This window comes from Tamandua tetradactyla, chromosome 14, assembly GCF_023851605.1.
Source record: "Tamandua tetradactyla isolate mTamTet1 chromosome 14, mTamTet1.pri, whole genome shotgun sequence".
NCBI lineage: Eukaryota > Metazoa > Chordata > Mammalia > Pilosa > Myrmecophagidae > Tamandua > Tamandua tetradactyla.
In genome coordinates, this window is record NC_135340.1 from 27072382 (window position 1) to 27095268 (window position 22887).

The 22887-nt window shown below is 37.1% G+C and overlaps 1 pseudogene; it reads left to right on the plus strand.

Annotated features, from left to right (window-relative positions):
* Positions 1-3533: 3533 nt before the first annotated feature.
* Positions 3534-15958, plus strand: LOC143655268 (eukaryotic translation initiation factor 1 pseudogene; annotated as a pseudogene).
* The last annotated feature ends 6929 nt before the right edge of the window (positions 15959-22887 follow it).

A 22887-nucleotide genomic window follows, 5' to 3' on the forward strand; every position in this document is an offset into this window, starting at 1 on the left:
ATTGACTATTTCATAGCAAGAAAGCATGGTCTGATAGTTTCTTCACCTGATCCAACTGTGGAGATGCCACAGATGAGCAAATTGGCGGATCTCAAAATCGTATTCAGCAATTAGTACAAAGATCTACAGAAAAGTTAGGAGCACAAAAATTGATTGAATCTAAGAATGTGGGAAACTGGTTGATAATCAGAGAATGCAAAGGTAGATATTACATTTCTGGTTGTTACTCTGAAGGAAAACAGTGACTCCAACATGTATAATACAAGAGAGGATTGTTCCTCGGCTGGTACAAAAAGCCAAAAGCAATTAATGCATGTAGGCATGTGGGCTCCTGGACTCTTTCCATTTCTCACATATCCCTCATTGACCTGTAATTATCATATAATGTAGCTGTCCGGAGAGAGTTAAATGCCTAAGGGAGAAGGTTAAGGAATTTCTCCTTGGCGAGATACCTGAAGGGTAAGTATTTGAGCGTCCTAGTTTCAAAATTAATTTGAGAGGGATAAAGTAGTCCCTCTTCCTAGACATTACCAGACAAGGCTGTTGATTGCACCAATAATAAAAAATGAGTTCAACATGAAAATATAAAACATTCGAATAGTTTAAGCAATATACAAGAATGATGTAAGTGGAATAAATCTAGCACAGGGAGTAGAATTTATATTTGCATAATAAATATAGCCATGGGGTTTAGTGGGGGAAGTTGGCAATGTGTTTTCATTGCCTCATAATTTTCCTCCCCCCACTTACGAAGGTAAGACAAGAATTTTAATCACCAAAAGGTACAAAAGAAAACAGTTAACTGACTCAATCACTAGATTAGTCATTGAACATACCAGGAAAGAGTATTAAACTTATCTTTAAACTATAAAAGTTTAAAAGGAAAAGTTCAATGGAAAGTTTGTTGCAACAAAATGTGTTCAGGTAGAACTTATATAGAACTTATAGGGGTCATGTTTTCACAAAATTATTTCTAAGCTTTAAGGGGCAGCATATACAACATAATGTGTCATTATTCTAGGCAGTACATTTTGGAGAAAGGACTCTAGAAATTAATATTTTTTATTATTATTTCTCCCCGTTCTGAGTGAAGGTGATGGTGCATATTTATGCCTCATTATCACACATTACACAGTATCATTATAACCAGATATTATGTTAACATTCTCTTCTGTCTTGTCATATCATGATCCTCAAATGCCTTTGAGATATAATTTAAAATATTCTTCTAAAACTTACCTTGTTCTTGCTTAAGTATTTGGATTTCAGAAAACATCATGTCATTTGATTTTAATGTGCTTCATATTTTATTCAAAATGGCATTACCTTCTAGGTTTCTCTTTTATACATGCATGATACTTTCAAGAAAATTATCTTCATGCTTTTATCAGTTGGGGTCCAAATAGGGGAAGAAACTACAAGGTATCTAGAGGAGGAAAAGAAAAATGAATATAAACAATTAATGACTAAAACTGAGGATGAAGATAATGAAAGATTGGCAAAGAGAACTCTAAATAATTAGGAAAAATAGATATAAGTAGCAGTCTATAGATCACCCCAGAGAAATCCCCAAGAGTGCATTCTAGACAACGTGGGAGAGGACGTGACGATAGATTGCTGAATGTCAGTGAAGTCACGGTGCTGGTGTATAATGGGGCTTGCAGAAAATCTACCTTTTAGAATTTACCAGAAGTTCACTCTCTGTGTGGCCAAAGAAAGCTATACATACGTAAGTGTACTGCTGGGGTACACTTTGAAATCACCCAAGAGGATTCCCAGGGAAATTGCTGGTCATTGCATGTTGATAATCATTTTGCACTGCAGGAGATGAGTGCTGGAAAAGCAACTCATGCTGCAAGACTCTGGTGCTGGAAAAACTGCTCATACTGCAAAATTGTGGTGCTGGAGAAGGAAACAGTAGCTAGAAAATCCTCACAAAGCTCCAGACACTGAATAAACCAGGTACTAGAGAATCCACTTGCACTGCAGAAAACAGATGCTGGAGAGCACTGGAGGCGCTGGTACTGGAGAAGCAGTGTCATAGGGGGCTGCTAAGAAGCATATACTGGATTTGGCAACAACAACAACTAAACCCTTTGTTCCTGCAATATTTTTCTAATATCATCTACTGACTTAACATCAGCCACCTGACAAAAGGAAAAATGTTTAAAGGGACTAGTTATATTTTTGGAGAGCAAGCAATGAAGTATGAATTTGGACTTGGGATGCAATGTGAATTGATAACCGCCATAACAGGATACCAAAGATTTAAGAATGAATGGATTTTCACATAGGACTTCAATGAAAAACTCATGAGAAAGAAAACAAATGAACCCAATGATACTAGCCTGATACAAGATTACCACCATTTGAAGGTCTGTGACAGATGAAGATGTTCGGATACACTCATAAAAGTAAAATTTTCAAGAATGGAAGCAATTTAATAAATAATACATTTAATGAGCACCAAATAATGACACATCTTATATTTTCTAGTTCATGGATATAACAACAAATTATATTAAAATATTTTTGACAGAGTGCTGAATATAATAAATTTCTTTATAACTTTGACATAACGTTTTTCATGGGTAGTCAGTGGTAATGATTCCAATTTCAAACAATATTTAAGAATTTGGTACTCTGTCAATTTATAAATCACTAAAAGAACAATAAAATAGGCATTATTAAATCAAATACACTTATTTCTCAAATTATGGACTTTTTATTGTCTTATTCTTTCATAATCCAGTTTACCACTTTTCCCTTGTGTATACAAGGAAAAAGGACAACAAAGCACTCATGGCATTAGTATTATCCCAGGGAAGAGTCACCACTGGCACAGTACTACGCAATTTATTATTTTGTTTTGAATGTTTGCCTCGGAATACATGTGCATAGCTTGAAAAAGCCAAATAGTACTAAAACCTGCACAAACAACCACAAACGTTCTCTGCCTTATTGTCTTCACACCCCACCCACGAGTCTCACTGTTCAGAGGCAACTGCCTTTAACCCTTAGACTATTTATTCCAATATTTAGTTCCTTGTTCTAAAATATATATTTATTATGCTACTTACTGTTTTTACCCCATTTTTAGACATCGTGTATTGGCATCAATTGTGAATGAAAAGGGTGAACGTGTCAGTTTACTGCCAACCTCACCCTCCATTGAAATCAATACCCCTTCTTCAGTGTTAAAGTGTCCTTAAACATATTGCTAAAAATAAATTTGGGGGCAACGGTGGTTCAGTGGCAGAGTTCTCGCCTACCATCCTGGAGACCTGGGTTCAATTCCCGGTACCTGCCCATGCAAAAATAAAATAAAATTGAGGCTAAATCATAATTTAACATTTACCTTATTTATTGACACAGAAAGTAAGCTGATCCATGTAGTATGCTATAATTACTTTTCCTTTCTTGTACACATTTTGCTTTTCTTGGAGCTAATCATTGATGCATTATTTTCATTTGCTTAATTTTCTGCGAAACTTCACATAGATGTGGTCAAGTCCTAAGCCCTGATCCCGCGGATGTGCACTCCTTTAGGAGGACGCAAACTGGAAGAAAATAACCATGCGACAGAAGTAACGACTGAGTTACTGATTATCCACAAGCCACCAGCAGAACTTTACAGATGTCAGAGAAAGCATGGCCCTGCTGACACTTTGATTTTTGGACTTCTATCCTCTAAAGCTGTGAGATAATACATTTCTGTTGTTTAAGCCAACTAGGCTACAATATATTATTAGCTCTGGATGGTATTTTGACACAATCCAGACAAGTTGCTGATAACACTTCTAAATACATTTTCAAATAAAACAGAAAGATGTTTTGAAGTTTGGTACGTTTTTTTCCTTGCAGAGATCAATCCTGGACCATTGACAAATTGGCATCACAACAATAATTCCAAAGCTCTCCTACTCTAGAAAAGAACTGGGAACTACATTCCAGTATCCTTTCACTCATACAGTTACAGGTTAGAGTTGGCCAACAAGTGTTTTTTCATGGATTTCAGAGGAAAAAAGAACCAGGACATTCTGTAAGGAAATGGTTGTAGCCAGATGCTTGGTTCTGTGTAAGAACAAATGTAGCACCAATATGAATTCTTGAGAACTACCCTCTTTCCAGCAGCAGCTGATAACTTTCCAGAAATCTATAACCTCCAGGTCGGTTCCTGAATAAGATAATCCTGAAACCTAGACGGGTCAGCCTCTTCACAACATCAACTGGATCCACTCTCCCTACCCCATGTTATTGACAGCCCCTTCCAACATGAAGAAGTTAGAATAGGCATAGTCCAAATATCCCTAAACAGTGGGAGAAGGATCAAAGGTGATGGCGGGGTTATACAGAGAAGGTAGTGTTTAACAAACGAGTATGATTGCTGAATCATTATATTGATATCTCTCTTTTTTATTAATTAACAGAAAAAAAGAAATTAACCCAACATTTAGGAATCATACCATTCTACATATGCAATCAGTAATTCTTAACATCATCACATAGATGCATGATCATCGTTTCTTAGTACATTTGCATCGGTTTAGAAGAACTAGCAACACAACAGAAAAAGATATAGAATGTTAATATAGAGAAAAAAATAAAAGTAATAATAATAGTAAAAAAAAACAAAAAACCTATAGCTCAGATGCAGCTTCATTCAGTGTTTTAACATGATTACTTTACAATTAGGTATTATTGTGCTGTCCATTTTTAAGTTTTTATATCTAGTCTTGTTGTACAGTCTGTATCCCTTCAGCTCCAATTACCCACTATCTTACCCTGTTTCTAACTCCTGCTGGACTCTGTTACCAATGACATATTCCAAGTTTATTCTTGAATGTCCGTTCACATCAGTGGGACCATACAGTATTTGTCCTTTAGTTTTTGGCTGGACTCACTCAGCATAATGTTCTCTAGGTCCATCCATGTTATTACATGCTTCATAAGTTTATCCTGTCTTAAAGCTACATAATATTCCATCGTATGTATATACCACAGTTTGTTTAGCCATTCTTCTGTTGATGGACATTTTGGCTGTTTCCATCTCTTTGCAATTGTAAATAACGCTGCTATAAACATTGGTGTGCAAATGTCCGTTTGTGTCTTTGCTCTTAAGTCCTTTGAGTAGATACCCAGCAATGGTATTGCTGGGTCGTATGGCAATTCTATATTCAGCTTTTTGAGGAACCGCCAAACTGCCTTCCACAGTGGTTGCACCATTTGACATTCCCACCAACAGTGGATAAGTGTGCCTCTTTCTCCGCATCCTCTCCAGCACTTGTCATTTTCTGTTTTGTTGATAATGGCCATTCTGGTGTGTGTGAGATGATATCTCATTGTGGGTTTGATTTGCATTTCTCTAATGGCCAGGGACATTGAGCATCTCTTCATGTGCCTTTTGGCCATTTGTATTTCCTCTTCTGGTAGGTGTCTGTTCAAGTCTTTTTCCCATTTTGTAATTGAGTTGGCTGTCTTTTTGTTGTTGAGTTGAACAATCTCTTTATAAATTCTAGATACTAGACCTTTATCTGATATGTCATTTCCAAATATTATATCCCATTGTGTAGGCTGTCTTTCTACTTTCTTGATGAAGTTCTTTGATGCACAAAAGTGTTTAATTTTGAGGAGTTCCCATTTATTTATTTCCTTCTTCAGTGCTCTTGCTTTAGGTTTAAGGTCCATAAAACTGCCTCCAATTGTAAGTTTCATAAGCTATCTCCCTACATTTTCCTCTAACTGTTTTATGGTCTTAGACCTAATGTTTAGATCTTTGATCCATTTTGAGTTAACTTTTGTATAAGGTGTGAGATATGGGTCTTCTTTCATTCTTTTGCATATGGATATCCAGTTCTCTAGGCACCATTTATTGAAGAGACTGTTCTGTCCCAGGTGAGTTGGCTTGACTGCCTTATCAAAGATCAAATGTCCATAGATGAGAGGGCCTATATCTGAGCACTCTATTCGATTCCATTGGTCGACATATCTATCTTTATGCCAATACCATGCTGTTTAGACCACTGTGGCTTCATAATATGCCTTAAAGTCCGGCAGCGCGAGACCTCCAGCTTCGTTTTTTTCCTCAAGATGTTTTTAGCAATTCAGGGCACCCTGCCCTTTCAGATAAATTTGCTTATTGGTTTTTCTATTTTTGAAAAGTAAGTTGTTGGGATTTTGATTGGTATTGTATTGAATCTGTAAATCAATTTAGGTACGATTGACATCTTAACTATATTTAGTCTTCCAATCCATGAACACGGTATGCCCTTCCATCTATTTAGGTCTTCTGTGATTTCTTTTAGCAGTTTTTTGTAGTTTTCTTTATACAGGTTTTTTGTCTCTTTAGTTAAATTTATTCCTAGGTATTTTATTCTTTTAGTTACAATTGTAAATGGGGTTCGTTTCTTGATTTCCCCCTCAGCTTGTTCATTACTAGTGTATAGAAATGCTACAGATTTTTGAATGTTGATCTTGTAACCTGCTACTTTGCTGTACTCATTTATTAGCTCTAGTAGTTTTGTTGTGGAGTTTTCTGGGTTTTCGACGTATAGTATTATATCGTCTGCAAACAATGATAGTTTTACTTCTTCCTTTCCAATTTTGATGCCTTGTATTTCTTTTTCTTGTCTAATTGCTCTGACTAGAACCTCCAACACAATGTTGAATAATAGTGGTGATAGTGGACATCCTTGTCTTGTTCCTGATCTTAGGGGGAAAGTTTTCAATTTTTCCCCATTGAGGATGATATTAGCTGTGGGTTTTTCATATATTCCCTCTATCATTTTAAGGAAGTTCCCTTGTATTCCTATATTTTGAAGTGTTTTCAACAGGAAAGGATGTTGAATCTTGTCAAATGCCTTCTCTGCATCAATTGAGATGATCATGTGATTTTTCTGCTTTGATTTGTTGATGTGGTGTATTACATTAATTGATTTTCTTATGTTGAACCATCCTTGCATACCTGGGATGAATCCTACTTGGTCATGATGTATAATTCTTTTAATGTGTTGTTGGATACGATTTGCTAGAATTTATTGAGGATTTTTGCATCTATATTCATTAGAGAGATTGGCCTGTAGTTTTCTTTTTTTGTAATATCTTTGCCTGGTTTTGGTATGAGGGTGATGTTGGCTTCATAGAATGAATTAGGTAGTTTTCCCTCCACTTCAATTTTTTTGAAGAGTTTGAGGAGAGTTGGTACTAATTCTTTCTGGAATGTTTGATAGAATTCACATGTGAAGCCGTCTGGTCCTGGACTTTTCTTTTTAGGAAGCTTTTGAATGACTAATTCAATTTCTTTACTTGTGATTGGTTTGTTGAGGTCATCTATTTCTTCTTGAGTCAAAGTTGGTTGTTCATGTCTTTCCAGGAGCCCATCCATTTCATCTAAATTGTTGTATTTATTAGCGTAAAGTTGTTCATAGTATCCTGTTATTACCTCCTTTATTTCTGTGAGGTCAGTAGTTATGTCTCCTCTTCCATTTCTGATCTTATTTATTTGCATCCTCTCTCTTCTTCTTTTTGTCAATCTTGATAAGGGCCCATCAATCTTATTGATTTTATCATAGAACCAACATCTGGTCTTATTGATTTTCTCTATTGTTTTCATGTTTTCAATTTCATTTATTTCTGCTCTGATCTTTGTTATTTCTTTCCTTTTGCTTGCTTTGGGATTAGTTTGCTGTTCTTTCTCCAGTTCTTCCAAGTGGACAGTTAAATAGTGCATTTTTGCCTTTTCTTCGTTTCTGATATAGGCATTTAGGGCAATAAATTTCCCTCTTAGCACTGCCTTTGCTGTGTCCCATGGGTTTTCATATGTTGTGTTTTCATTTTCATTCGCCTCGAGGTATTTACTAATTTCTCTTGCAATTTCTTCTTTGACCCACTTGTTATTTAAGAGTGTGTTGTTGAGCCTCCACGTATTTGTGAATTTTCTGGCACTCTGCGTATTGTTGATTTCCAACTTCATTCCTTTATGATCCGAGAAAGTGTTGTGTATGATTTCAATCTTTTTAAATTTGTTAAGACTTGCTTTGTGACCCAGCATATGGTCTATCTTTGAGAATGATCCATGAGCACTTGAGAAAAAGGGGTATCCTGCTGTTGTGGGATGTAATGTCTTATAAATGTCTGTTAAGTCTAGCTCATTTATAGTAATATTCAGATTCTCTATTTCTTTATTGATCCTCTGTCTAGATGTTCTGTCCATTGATGAGAGTGGGGAATTGAAGTCTCCAACTATTATGGTATATGTGTCTATTTCCCTTTTCAGTGATTGCAGTGTATTCCTCACGTATTTTGGGGCATTCTTGTTTGGTGTGTAAATATTTATGATTGTTATTTCTTCTTGTTTAATTATTCCTTTTATTAGTATATAGTGTCCTTCTTTGTCTCTTTTAACTGTTTTACATTTGAAGTCTAATTTGGTGGATATTAGTATAGGCACTCCTGCTCTTTTCTGGTTGTTATTTGCATAAAATATCTTTTCCCAACCTTTCACTTTCAACCTATGTTTATCTTTGGGTCTAAGATGTGTTTTCTGTAGACAGCATACAGAAGGATCCTGTTTTTTAATCCATTCTGCCAATCTATGTCTTTGATTGGGGAATTCAGTCCATTAACATTTAGTGTTATTACTGTTTGGATAATATTTTCCTCTACCATTTTGCCTTTTGTATTATATATATCATATCTGACTTTCCTTCGTTCTTCACTCTTCTCCATACCTCTCTCTTCTGTCTTTTTGTATCTGACTCTAGTGCTCCCTTTAGTATTTCTTGCAGAGCTGGTCTCTTGGTCACAAATTCTCTCAGTGACTTTTTGTCTGAGAATGTTTTAATTTCTCCCTCATTTTTGAAGGACAATTTTGCTGCATATAGGAGTCTTGGTTGGCAGTTTTTCTCTTTTAGTAATTTAAATATATCATCCCACTGTCTTCTAGCTTCCATGGTTTCTGCTGAGAAATCTACACATAGTCTTATTGGGTTTCCCTTGTATGTGATGGATTGTTTTTCTCTTGCTGCTTTCAAGATCCTCTCTTTCTCTTTGACCTCTGACATTCTAACTAGTAAGTGCCTTGGAGAACGCCTATTTGGATCTATTCTCTTTGGGGTGCGCTGCACTTCTTGGATCTGTAATTTTAGGTCTTTCATAAGAGTTGGGAAGTTTTCAGTGATAATTTCTTCCATTAGTTTTTCTCCTCCTTTTCCCTTCTCTTCTCCTTCTGGGACACCCACAACACGTATATTTGTGCAGATCATATTGTCCTTCAGTTCCCTGATACCCTGTTCAAATTTTTCCATTCTTTTCCTGATAGTTTCTGTTTGTTTTTGGAATTCAGATGTTCCATACTCCAAATCACTAATTCTATCTTCTGTCTCTTTAAATCTATCATTGTAGGTATCCATTGTTTTTTTCCATCTTTTCTACTTTATCCTTCACTTCCATAAGCTCTGTGATTTGTTTTTTCAGTTTTTCTATTTCTTCATTTTGTTCAGCCCATGTCTTCTTCATGTCCTCCCACAATTTATCAATTTCGTTTTTGAAGAGGTTTTCCATTTCTGTTCGTATATTCAGCATTAGTTATTTCAGCTCCTGTATCTCATTTGAACTGTTGGTTTGTTCCTTTGACTGGGCCATATTTTCAATTTTCTGAGCATGGACCGTTATCTTCTGCTGGCATCTGGGCATTTAGTCAGATTTCCCTGGGTGTTGGACCCAACAGGCTGAAAGATTTTTCTGTGAAATCTCTGGGTTCTGTTTTACTTATCCTGCCCAGTAGGTGGTGCTCGTGGCACACGTTTGTCTGCGGGTTCCACCAGTAAAAGGTGTTGTAGGTCCTTTCACTTGGAAAACTCCTGCTGTGGGGGAGATTCACCAGCCAAAGCGGCTTGGAAGAGTGCCAGCCAGCCCGGGGTCTGAACGCGGGGTGGGTCACCGGCCACCGCAGCCCGGGAGAGCGCCCGACTGAATTTCCTAGTCGGCCCGGGGCACCAAGCGTGGTGGGAGGGCGCCAGCCGCAGCAGCCCGGGAGTGTGCACTGTTCCCAGCCAGACCGGGGAGTCACGTGTTTGGAAGGGACACCCCCGGTCACCGTTCTTCATGGTCTGGGGATTTCCGATCCAATTCTCTCAGTTGGTCCGGGGGCCTAGCGTGGTGGGGGCGCCAGCCGCCGCAGCTTGAGGGGACCGCCTGCCCAATTCTGCCAGCTGGTCTGAGAAGGAGGAAGGGAGGGACTCCGGCCGCTTGCTGTCCCGCCCAGGAAAGCCTGTCCCCCTCGGCGATCTCACCGGAGCTGGTTCTCCCAGACAGTCAGCCATTCCAGGATGGGGTACACTGTCTTTTTTATCTCTGTCGTGGCTCTGGGAGCTGTTCTGTATCATTTCTACTCCCTTGGTAGCTGTTCTGGAGGAGGAAAGGTGAGGGTGGCAAGGCTGTCGAGGATGGTGGCAGAGTAGCCAGTGAAGGCGGAAGAGGGCATGGTGGTGGTTGGAGAGCCGCCGGAACAGGAGGAGAAAGGGAAGGATAAGATGGTGGATGGAGCGCCGCTGGAGCAGAAGGGGAAAGAGAAGGGCTGGATGGAGGCGGGAGTGCCGCCGGCGGAGAAAGAGGGAGAGGAGGACTGGATGGCGGCGGGAGCACCACCGGCGGAGAAAGAGGGAGAGGAGGGCTGGATGGCGGCGGGAGCGCCATCGGTGGAGAAAGAGGGAGAGGAGGGCTGGATGGCGGCGGGAGCGCCGCCAGCGGAGAAAGAGGGAGAGGAGGGCTCTTGATAGCTCTTTTAGTCTCCAATATCTTAGAGCACCTAGAAGTAAAACATTAAAATTGTGGAACTGTAACCCATTTCAAGTTGTGAAATCTGTTCTATAACTAATCATTGTGATATGTTTTGAAATGTATTGCTTTTTTTGTATATGCATTATTTTTCACAAAAAAAAGAAAAAAAAGTCCATTGTGATGACAAAAAAACTTATTTATTCCTTCTTGCCTCCAATGTTCTGGAGCAGTTAGAAGGAAAAATCTGAAATGATGGTATGGTAGCAGTTCTAGATTTCTAGCTGCTGGAATGTAACACACCAGAGATGGACTGGCTATTAATAAAAGGAGATTTATTTCATTAGTTCTTCTAATGAAAGTTAGCTGCCTTTCCACTGAGGTTCTTTCTTATGTGGGTAGGCTCATAGTGATCTCTGCTGGCCTTGTCTCCAGGCCTCTGGGTTCCAACAACTTTCCTGGGGTGATTTCTTTCTGAATCTCCAAAGGCCTGGGATGAGCTGCAAGTGCTGAAATGAGGTATGCTGAGCTGCTTTGGCTGTGCTACATTGAGCTCTCTCATTTAAGCTCCAGACAATTAACTTGAACCCCATTCACTGCAGCAGGCACACCTCTTAGCCGACTGCAGATGTAATGAGCAACAGATGAGGTTCACGTACCATTGGCTCACGTCCACAGCAACAGAACTAGGCGCTTTCACCTGGCCAAGTTGACAACTGAATCTAACTACCACAGTAGTCCATGACAAACTCTGGGATCTGTCTTGTAACTACTTGTCAATGAGTGCTTTGAAACCGATTGTTTTTTCTCTGCTTTGTGTGTTATACAGTTAAAAAGTTAAAAAAAAAAAAGTAGCTGGTATAGTTTGCAATAACTTACTGAGAAACTGGAGGATTTCAGTGGCTTCCTGCCTACATGGTTCTTTATAATCACATACCTCAGTGCCTCATGCTGAGACCTTCAGTAGCAGGTTCCTTATCACTCCCCAAGGTTTCCAAACAGTTATGTTAACCTCTAATCCTTCCTATTAAAACATAGTTGCTTGGATTACCCAGAGTGCTTTCTGCTCCTTTAAACAAATTCTGATGAGTACCGCATTCCAATTGGCACCCAGGTTTCTCCTATTCCAATTGGAAACTGCTGCTCATTAGCCCTGCATCTCAACTGGAGAAACTGGAATTCATCAGTCATCATCTCGGGAAATCCACCTTCCCTTTCCAGATGCTTGAATTCTTCCTTCCTGGTTTACATATTTTAATGTTTCCTTCTGTCTCTCACTTATTTTACTGTGACACATCTACATGAATCTTTTGGAAAATGTTGTACGAAAGATACACTTTTGTTTGTTTTCATCCCCCTGGAATTTAGGAAACAATTTTATTCTATCATTAGTTAGATGAGGAATTTAGGGAAAAAAATTTGAAATATGAAGCCAGTGCTGCATTGCATTGTACCTTCCAATGTAACCAATCCTTTTGTATGTCTCCAGTTTTTTGGTTTCGTTTTCCTTTATATAAGCACTTTAGCATTTCTCTCTGTCCCTAGAGTTCTGAAATTGCACAATGATATTTCTTGAAGACGGTCATTTAAAAATCAACTTCTTTGAAGTGAAATGTGTATTCACCCATATTCATATATTCATATTTCATAATACGTAACAGTATGTTCATGTTACATGCATATATAATATGTTTAATAAGTGTGTTAGGGTTCTCTAGAGAAACAGAATCAACAGGGAACACTTGCAAATATAAAATTTATGAAAGTGTCTCACGTGACTGTAGGAATGCAGAGTCCAAAATCCACAGGGCAGGCTGCAAAGCCGATGACTCCGATGGATGGCCTGGATGAACTCCACAGGAGAGGCTCACCAGCCAAAGCAGGAATGGAACCTGTCTCCTCCGAATCCTCCTTAAAAGGCTTCCCATGATTGCATTTAGCATCACTAATTGCAGAAGATGCTCCCCTTTGGCTGATTACAAATGGAATCAGCTGTGGATGTAGCCGATGTGATCATGACCTAGTCCTATGAAATGTCCTCATTGCAACAGACAGGGCAGCACTTGCCCAATCAGATGAACAGGTACCACAACTTGACCAAGTTGACACCTGTCCCTAACCATGACAATAAGTTTCTTAAATTTGTAAGTTTCATAAGTAATATGAAGTTTCATAAGTAATATGAAGTATCATAAGTAATATGATAGTATATTCATATTAAGTCACACTAATATATTCAGGTATATTCTCCAATTTTATGTGCACAATTCAATCAGATTTGGCAAATGTACAGTCATGCAATCACCCCCATGATTAAGAAATATAACACTTCTACCACCTCATTCTATTACAATAGATCTGAATTTCTTAGAATTTCATATAAGTACACAGTCTTTTCTCTCTGGCTCCTTTAACTTAGTGCAATGCATTTGAGATACATTCATCTGTTGTTTTAGTGGTAGTTTTTTCTTACGTTTGCTGAGTGGTATTCCATGTATGGACATACAATTGGCTTATCCATTCACAAGTTGATGTATGCTTGAATCATTTCCAGTGCTTTTTGGTTATTTTGAATAAAGCTGCCATGAGCATTTATAAGTATGTCTTTGCATAGACATAAAATTTCTATTTCTCATGGATGCATACCTAGCTGTGGATGAATGTTTAAATTTCATACCGTCCTTCTGTTTTTCAATGTGGCTATATCATTTTGCATTCTCACCATTGTACTGGGCACTTAACGGCCTTCAAATCTAGAAACCCCTATCTTTTTGTTTGGGGTATTTGGTTATATCATGACTAATAATTTCCTTCTTTTAACCCCCCTGTCCTCTTTTTTTCTGAACTCCTATTAGTTGGATGCTAATCTTTTGGTGTTGGTATTTTAGTTTTATGCATTGTATGCTGAATCAGAAAAGAGATATCATGAAAAATTTGTAGTATTTCTCCTCTTTTGGGGCTGAAAAGTTTAGTCCAGTAAGTTCTAGTTCAAAGTATGTGTCACATCAAAATTTTTACTTTTCCATGAAGGAGTCATTAATATTCTTTCAATTGCAAAATTTTGTAGAAAACTAAAATATTGCAAAATATACTATTCATTTTGTTTATACTAAGAAATGTGTCAATATATAAGGATATATATACATCCAGATGCTCACAAATGACACACTTATCATTACATTTTGTTTGGGTTTTCAAAATTCTAACTTTTATTCTTTAATAGTATTTGCCTTTGAGATGTGTTTTAAAGTCATTTTCTTAATATGTGAATATAATGTCTATACTCTGCTTCTTCAGAACAAATAAAAACAACTCAGTAACAGCCATTTTCATAGAAGAAACATCAAACTTCAAAAACAATTAAATAGATTAAAACATCTTTTTAAGAGATGAGCTTATTGAGAGCTTGGGGAGTTAAATACAGAATTTCCATTAAAATGACTGAGAAATTGTGCATGAAGTTTCCTACTTGCCTTGATGAACAATCTGCTTTTCCTATTGAATTTGAAAAAAGGGAATAATTCCATAGTTTAAAGAGTACGTGGTAATCTTACCAACACAGAAATGCTCACATTTTAAGTACAAAGTGTTTATGAGTATTTCTGAAGTTCTAGCTGAATAACAGGTGTACTTATTTTGCATTTCATCCCTATATGCCTTCTTGCTCTACTGCAAAACGTTACATCTTTTTCTGTTCTTAGAATTGTGAGCAGTCTGCCATTAAAAGGCTTACCCCTAAGGTTTTCTTTTATTTTTCATTAAATTTAAGGAAATTCAGTACATTGAGTTACCTCACTTTCTCGGTAAAAGAAGTCGGATTTTTCTAGCACAAATTTGATTCCTGGGAAATGATGTGCTAGAAAGTTATCACACATATTCGCACAAAATAATGAAGAAAAATTTGCTTTTACATCATTTCTTCTTTACTTTCCTGTGGGGAAAATTAAAAAAAAAATTCTTGACACTCCAGTCTAGAACACCAGTGTTTACTATATGACCAGTAACATTTATATCCTGACATTTCTTTCATACTATAATTTATGGTTTTATAAAAAAATAATAATAATAAAGTAAGTAAGAGCCATGTATGAAACCAACAGGTTTTGAGGTTGTCAATGATTAAATTGAGGTGTTTAGATGAGGAAAATTGATATTTTCAATAATTGATAACTCCTTCAATATGGAATCAACTATAGATATTGCCTTGGACCACCTGAGTTACCAGAAGTTTTGGTAGACAGTTCCAGCAAACTCACAGCTTCCTATTTATATGTCTGCATCACTAGGCTTTTCTGCTGGGGGTTGAATGGGATGGGAGTTCTTTATCAGGTATTGCAGGAAATTGCTTGTTGAACCCAAGGAGAACCTAGAAGAGTGAGGGAGTCCATGTCAACAGACAAGCAATGGGGGATGAATGTTGGTGGACAAAGTCTGCACCCTTGGCATCCTCGGGTGGGGCAGTTTGGAGCTGTGTTCCGCATAGTCTCTCAGAGCGTCCCCCTTGTGCTTCAGCTGTGGTTGGTTACATTGATAAACTGCTCATTTTTACATGTTCTCGGATTTTCTCCATTGCCTGTCTCATGTTTACCATTCCCTCACGTGTAGCTCCTGAGATTACATTCTAAACGAACTACTTGTGCACGAAGTCTTTGTTTCAATATCTGCTTTAGGAAATGCCTAAATTAGCCAGGCACTGAGCAGCTGCGCAGGACTCAGCAGCCCCCTCCTCGGGTCCCCTCCCTCCCAGCACTGAGTCCTGCTGTCCCCTTCTCCCGCTGCTGCATTCCACAGGCCATTTCCACTGAGAAAAAGGAACCGTGTTGTATCTCTGCTATCCAAAACCTCCATTCTTTCCATCCCTTCACTGATGCAAAGTAAGGGTGCTGACCTGCTTCCTGCTGGGAGTGAGGAACATATCCATATACGAATTCAACAGCAAAAGGACAGGAAGACCCTTTCCACTGGCCAAGGTATCACTGATGAATACGACAAAGAGAAACCAGTGAAGGCGCTGAGGAAGAAATCTGCCTGCAATGGTGCTGTAATTGAGCATCCAGAGTATGGAGAAGAGATTCAGCTACGGGGTGACCAGCGCAGGAACAGATGCCAGTTCCTTGTAGAGATCGGATCGGCTAAGGATAACCCGCTGAAGGTCCAGGGGTTTCAAATGCTTGTGGCTTAATGAAGCTTAAGTGAGGATTTCCTTGCAATGAGGAAAAACGTCCAGTCTGTCCCTTGTCACAAGTTTAAAAACCTCACGGTTTTATAATGTAACTGTTTGGGGTTCACTTTTAACTTGGACTAGTGTAACTGCTCCATGCAATAAACTGAAAAGAGCCATGCTGTCAAGTCTTCCAGTGCTCATTTAAACAGATGTCAAGCAGTAGCCACTTGTTTCAGCCATGCCCCAAACCCGAAGAGCACAAAGAGGTATGTTTGGCTAGAAGCTCCCTGGCTTTCCTTCTGCAGTGTTCCCTGCCCTTAGAGAATGTCACAGCCTGACCAGCCCTTCATAGAGCTGAGAAAAGATGGGGTAAGACGGCCACAGCATCGGTATGGAGAAGGGAGCCTTTTGGTAGCAAATGAAAAGTTGGTGTTTCCAAGCTGACCAGGTGGGCAGAGCTTAGAGAGACCACCTTCCCTCTAGTGAGGTGATAGAACATCTAGTTTGCCTCCAAGGTCTCTGTTCTCCTAGCTGAAGAGCTGTGCAAACAAAGAGCCACAGGAATGAGTGGCCAACTTTCTATCAGAGTTAAACTTTTGACAAGGCAGCAAATTTCAAACAGATGTATTGATCATGTAGCTAGCTGGAGAGCTTGCTTTCTATTAGCAAGAAGATCGTGATAAGAAAAACTGGTTTTGTTTTTTTTTCCCTGTTCAGTTTTAATGATATGCAATGTATTTAAACACTTATTTAAATAAAACTTGTTTTTGGAATACAAAAAAAATACCTTAATTAAAGCAACTATAGAGAATTACTTCCCATTATTATCTCATAAACACTGAAAAGAGAAAAGAAAATTCTTAATAGAAGCAATGTAATTTTTCAATGGAAAAAATTTGAAATGTATGAATACTCATTTCAAATTTCTGATTATTTTTGCATCAATATATTAGTGTTTTGCAGAAAGCAATATTAAAGTGAATATCTGTACATCTATCACTTAATCACCCAGAACATCATTATTGGGTCTGGGTTTAGAGAACTGTTTCCTAGATCCATGCATTTATCCTAGGTCATTCTGTATGTCTTGCATTTCTGTCGGTCCCTTTAATATCCTGACTATTCATTATGTTCCACCTATATGTGCACTTAATCTCCGGGGCTGTTTTCTTTAATTCTACTATACAAACTCATGTCTTCATATATAAAACTTAAGCATGAATTACGTTCCTACTAACTAGTTTTGAAGTGCATGTCTGAAATATCATTATTCCTTCTAAATAAAATTAGGTGATAAGCATTCCCCACTCAAATCCAGAACTTCAAAAGCAAGTTGCTAAACTTTATATACAATAAATATTTATGAAATTTGTCTTGTTACATTCTCAATTTATTCTTAATGGTGGCATCAGTAAGTAACATCTCATTACTGTTCTCTCCAGCTAATTTTATCTATTTAGTAATAAAACACCAGAGGGTAAACATTAGCATATTTGGCTTGTTCTAATCAGGCTCCTGTATTCTGTCACCAAACAGACCATTAAAATCAGTGGAACAAAGTTTGAAAACTTTTCAAGGGTGAGGACAGTTTTCATAGACAGCATTTATTTCTTTATTCCTTCGGTTATAAAAAGGGACAAATCTTAGGTTTGATGGGAAGAATTATGAACTTGACAGAAAAGCCAAAATTATAGTGGCATATAAACAAGATAGACTGTTATTTCTCCCTTCTGTAAAAATCTGGAAGGTTGCAATCCAATCTCCATGTATGTCTCCACTTTCCCATTTCCTGCTCATAGTCTTTGCTTTCGTCATTCAACAGGTGAGATCCAGTATCTAGTCAGTGTGATGAAGAGAGGGAGAAAAACAGAATATAGTGAATAAATATGTATTAGTTGTCCCTTAAGGGAGTTTCTCTATACAGCATGTATGCATCCATTATATCAGTATACATTGCTCCTATAGTCATAGCTGAATATGAGAGAAATTGGGAAACACAGTTAGTGTGTTGGCTAGATATTTTCCCAAGCAAAAACATCTATCATTGTGGACAACTACAGATGTTGGGAAACATCTTCTATATCACTTATGCACCATTTTCTTTCTGCCAGTTCTCTGACGTTCTCCCATACAGAGTAATGTAGATAGATGGGTATTTGGGGCAAGCTAGCCGCGCTTGGAAATATGCAGGGATGTGCTATCCAAATCTCAGAATTCTATGATTATGGAAAATAAACTATCAAAAATAGGAGAATAGGGTAGTGCAGCGGTGGCTCAGTGGCAGAATTCTCACCTGTTATGTCAGAGATGAGTTCAATTCTCAGAGCCTGCCTATGCCAAAAAAAAAGGGGGGGGAGAATAAAAAATACATGAAATTTCTACTTCAAAACATACCCAGTTTTCTTAAGTGGATGAGTAGAAGTGATTAGTTACTGGCAGCAAGTAACAAAAATGAAATGCAGGAAATTGCCTGGGAAAATTGGGAGTGTTTATGAGAGTGAAGAGGGAAATAAAAAAGATATGTAAGAACATGCCAAAGGAAAATTTCCATATTCCTTCACTATTAGTTTGTTCACCTGTTTTAAATGGCATTGAAGAGCTTAGGACATGTAGAGATAAATAAATAAGTTGCATTTTTTATCATGGTAAAATACTATAAAATGTACCATTGTAACCATTTTCAGATGTACAATTCAGGGGAACCTAGTACATTCACGACGCTGTGTGATCATTACCACTTTCTTCTTCCAGAACATTTTCATCACCCCAAGGGGAAATTCTGTACTCATTAATCAGCCATCTGGCTCTCATTCCCCCTTCCCTTGGCCCCTGAAAAATACTAATCTACTTTCTATCTCTATGGATTTGGCTATTCTGGATATTTAATGTAAAGGGAATCAGACAATAAGTGGCCTTTTGTATCTGACTTTTACTTAGCAAAATGCCTTTTGCTAAGGCATTCACCCATGCTATAGTATGTATCAGTACTGGCTTATTTTTATGATTGAATAATATTCCCTTTTATGGGTAAACCAATTTTGTTTGTACATTCATCAGTTCAAGAACGTTTGACTTGTTACCAGCTTTTGGCTATTGTGAATAATGATGCTATGGGCATTCTTTTGCACATTTTTGTTTGAAAACCTGTTTTCAGTTCTGGGGGTATATAAATCTAGGGGTGGAATTAATGGGTCATGTGGTAATTCTATGTTTAATTTATTGAGGCACCACCAGATTGTTTTCCACAGAACCTATATTGTGTTTCAAGTTAATATCTTAGAGGATCTTTAGTTATATTTGTAAAATGAATTTTTGTGATGAGTAGATGCTTTTAGTTGTGTTCTAAATTTTTAAGAAACTCACAGATTTTCAACCAACCCACTCAATTAAGTTAGGTCAACAATGTCATTGGTTTGGTGTTTGCCACAGTTTCGAGGGTGGTTCAAATTCCAAGAAGCATAGTTTATAACTTTAAATGAAACATTGACACAATTTTCTATAGAAAACGTTCTAAATAACGTGGCATTTATTTATAATGTTTGATTTCTGAGTTAGAAATTCCAAAGCATTGAGTTTATTGTCTCAACGTACCTGTTTCAATGATTTCCACTGCTATTAAGGCTCTTCCTTAACAAGTGGTAACTGTTACTTAAAGCCTATAACCTTTCTTACAACTTTCTACTCCATGTTAAAAGGATATGCAATGTATACTTTTCTGTTTATAGATATTAAGAAAATACATAATATAATGTGATGTATAAAACCCAATGTCTAAATGCAAATAACTAAGTTTGAATTTATCTTAACCTTATTTTATATGTACAATGCTTTAAAAATGTTGTCAGTGAAATTTATTAAAGTTATGACTTGTGTATTTATTGCAATATACAAAGAAAAAGTCCAGATCAGCTGCTCAAACTTATTGAGATAATGATTTATTTATTTGATTAGATTATGAACGAGCTTGATATTTGTATAAAATCACATCTTGCATTTGGTTTCCTAGCTTCACTTCTTCTACTCTTTCATAGTTATGATATAAAAATAAAGCAGATTTCATTGGAACTCATAATTTAGCTTTCAAAGACACATCCAATGAACTTGATTAAAATACAGGTCCCTGCTTGTGAGGGTCAAAAAATCAAAGCTTTCATAAATTTCCAATTTGAGTCTGATTTAGGTCATCTAAAGACTACAGTTTGTGCAACATTTCCCTACATGGTTGACAAGTGAGGAAAGAAACATAGGGACACAAATGAATATGGAAAAGAAACAAACAGTGGAAATGGAATGGAGAAATAGCAATAAATATGAACAGCAATTTGTAGAAGGAGAAACCTAAAAGGACAAGATTTGAAGAGATACTCAAATTCACAACAATTCAGACACAGAATAAATAAAACAACGAGATACCACTTTATGCCAAAGGCAAATGATGAATAACGTCAATACTAAAGGGATATGTGGTTACAGACCCAATGTCTTACCAGTTGAATGCTTTTGGGAGAGGAAACTGGTGGCCAAGTCAAATTACATATATACACATGCTTGGACCTAGCAGTTCTGCTTCTGGCAAAACAGAGGTCTACAATGGAACACGGGTGAGGATGTTCTTTGTTGTATAAGTAGCAAGAAGGGAGGTGTCTTATGAATTTCCTTCCTGGGAGCGTGGTCAGACAAGATGAAATGGATGCACACCACACTGCACTATTGAGGGACTAGACCAGATGTGTGCCTAGCAGGCTGGGCAGACCATAAACAGTACAAAAAAAGGAAAATAGTAACAGACAGAAAATTTATATGAAAAATTATATATTTGAATGAAAATACATTAAAAACAACATATACATTTTATGAGAACATAAACATAACGAGCGATATACATTACATATATTAGAATAGTTGTTCTTTGAGGGAGAAAAATGGGAGAGGGAGTTAGGAATTAAAGGAAATACATAATTAAAAAAGGGAGGAACTTGGGAAGACTCATTATGATGCTGTGTCATGAACTAAGGGATATGATTTACTTCAGCTTCTGGATAGCTGCATTTGTCATTTTTCTGAAGCATTCTTGTTTACCTGTAGTTTGAATAACTGAGAGATGGCAGATTCTCCATGAAAAAAAAAATAGCAGAACTTTATCTCTATACCTCATAAACAGTATTGATCTCATGAAAAGTTTTTCATTTATTTTAACCTGTTCTTTCAATTGTGACAAAGGATTATGTTTCGCCTCTGAATTTTGCAATTTCCCTTCAAGCAGTTGGTTTGCAACAAGCATATAGATTATGTCCAGTAGTCTGAAAAAGCCTGCATGTAGAACTTCAAGTTTTGGAAAAGGAAACAAAATATCCTAAATATAATAGAGGTGAAAAATATGTAAAACATGGTGATCACATTCAAGATTGATTTGTAATGAGGAGAAGAACAAAATGCTTTGAGTTTAATGACTACAATCCTTGTTTAAGAGCTATAGCAGAAGTTACAATATTCTTCAAAACTGCATACTAGTTATTTTAGAAACAAATTCGACAACAGAATGTCTTCTCTAAAAGCTTAGAAGAGATATTAATATCTTTTTCCTCAGAAACTACATTGTGTTCCTACCTCCAAGCTAGGGGACATAAATGGAATTTTATAATACATGTATTAGTAGCATTCAGACTGATTTTAAAGGTAGTCAAATAAGTATTTAAATGTGAAAGCAAGATATAAACACATTAAAAGTTCAGAGTATTAATGAGACAAAGTGCAATTGTATTCAAAGTGCAAAGAAACTGTAAACTCATCAACTCCTCACCTTTTTACATACTCATTTAGAGAGTTGTAGGCTGTCACTTTTCCATAAAAACTACAGCCAAAGAATTTGTATAAACAATACATTTTACATAATCCATTCTAATTTAGCATAACCTCATATATTTGTCATCTATATTATTTAAATAGACTTCATTCAGTTATTATGTTTACTTAATCTTGCAATCCATTTAGTACCATTTTAATCAGATCGCTCTGCATTTCATAAACATTTTGTGACTACCAGATTCATACTTAATTGCTAACTGGCTTCTGAGCTTTAGCACTTTCAAGAACTCCACAATGTGTAAGTCCAGCCTAAATTCCAAAACTTATCTCTCATTACCCTTAACTTATCCTAATAGACTATATCACCTCTGTGTTTTAAGTTCTTGCATCTATGTACATTTTTTTATATTCCCTCTGTCTTAAACTTGGAATCTGCTAACTTTGACCCAGCCAAATACTTCCTGTTTGTAAGGTTCCTTTCCAGTTTTTGCTGTTGCAGTCATTTTTTTTGTTGTAATCATTCTGGTTTCCTTACTCGAAATCCCCATAAAATTTACTTTTAATAACCAATTATAGATTCACAGGGAAGTGGACAAAGAACTATATGAGAGGGTCCCATTTTTAACTCACCCAGTTCTCCCCAATGGTAACATATTACATAACTACATTTTCACCAGTTTTCCCTTCATTCATTTGTGTGTATGTATGTATATATGTAAGTTTTAACAGTTTTATCACATGTTGATTTGTGTAATCACCACTAAAATCAAGATACAGAATGGTCCCATCACCATAAGTTTCCTTCATGCTGTCCCTTTGTTGCCACACACTTTCTCCTCCCAGCCCCAACCCTAAGCCCTTGCCACCACTAATTTCTTCTCAATATTTATATAATTTTGTTATTTAATGGATGTTCTGTAAAAGGGGAAAATATGGTATGTAACCTTTTCAGATTGGCTTCTCCATTTAGTATAACTGTCTTGAGATCCCTCAACATTGTTGCTTTTACCAATAGCTCATTCCTTTTATTGTTAATTAGTATATTCCATGATAAGGATACAGCATGATTTGTTTAACCATTCAATCATTGAAAGATATTTAAGTTGTTTTTCATTCGGGGATACTGCAAATAAAGCCTGAAT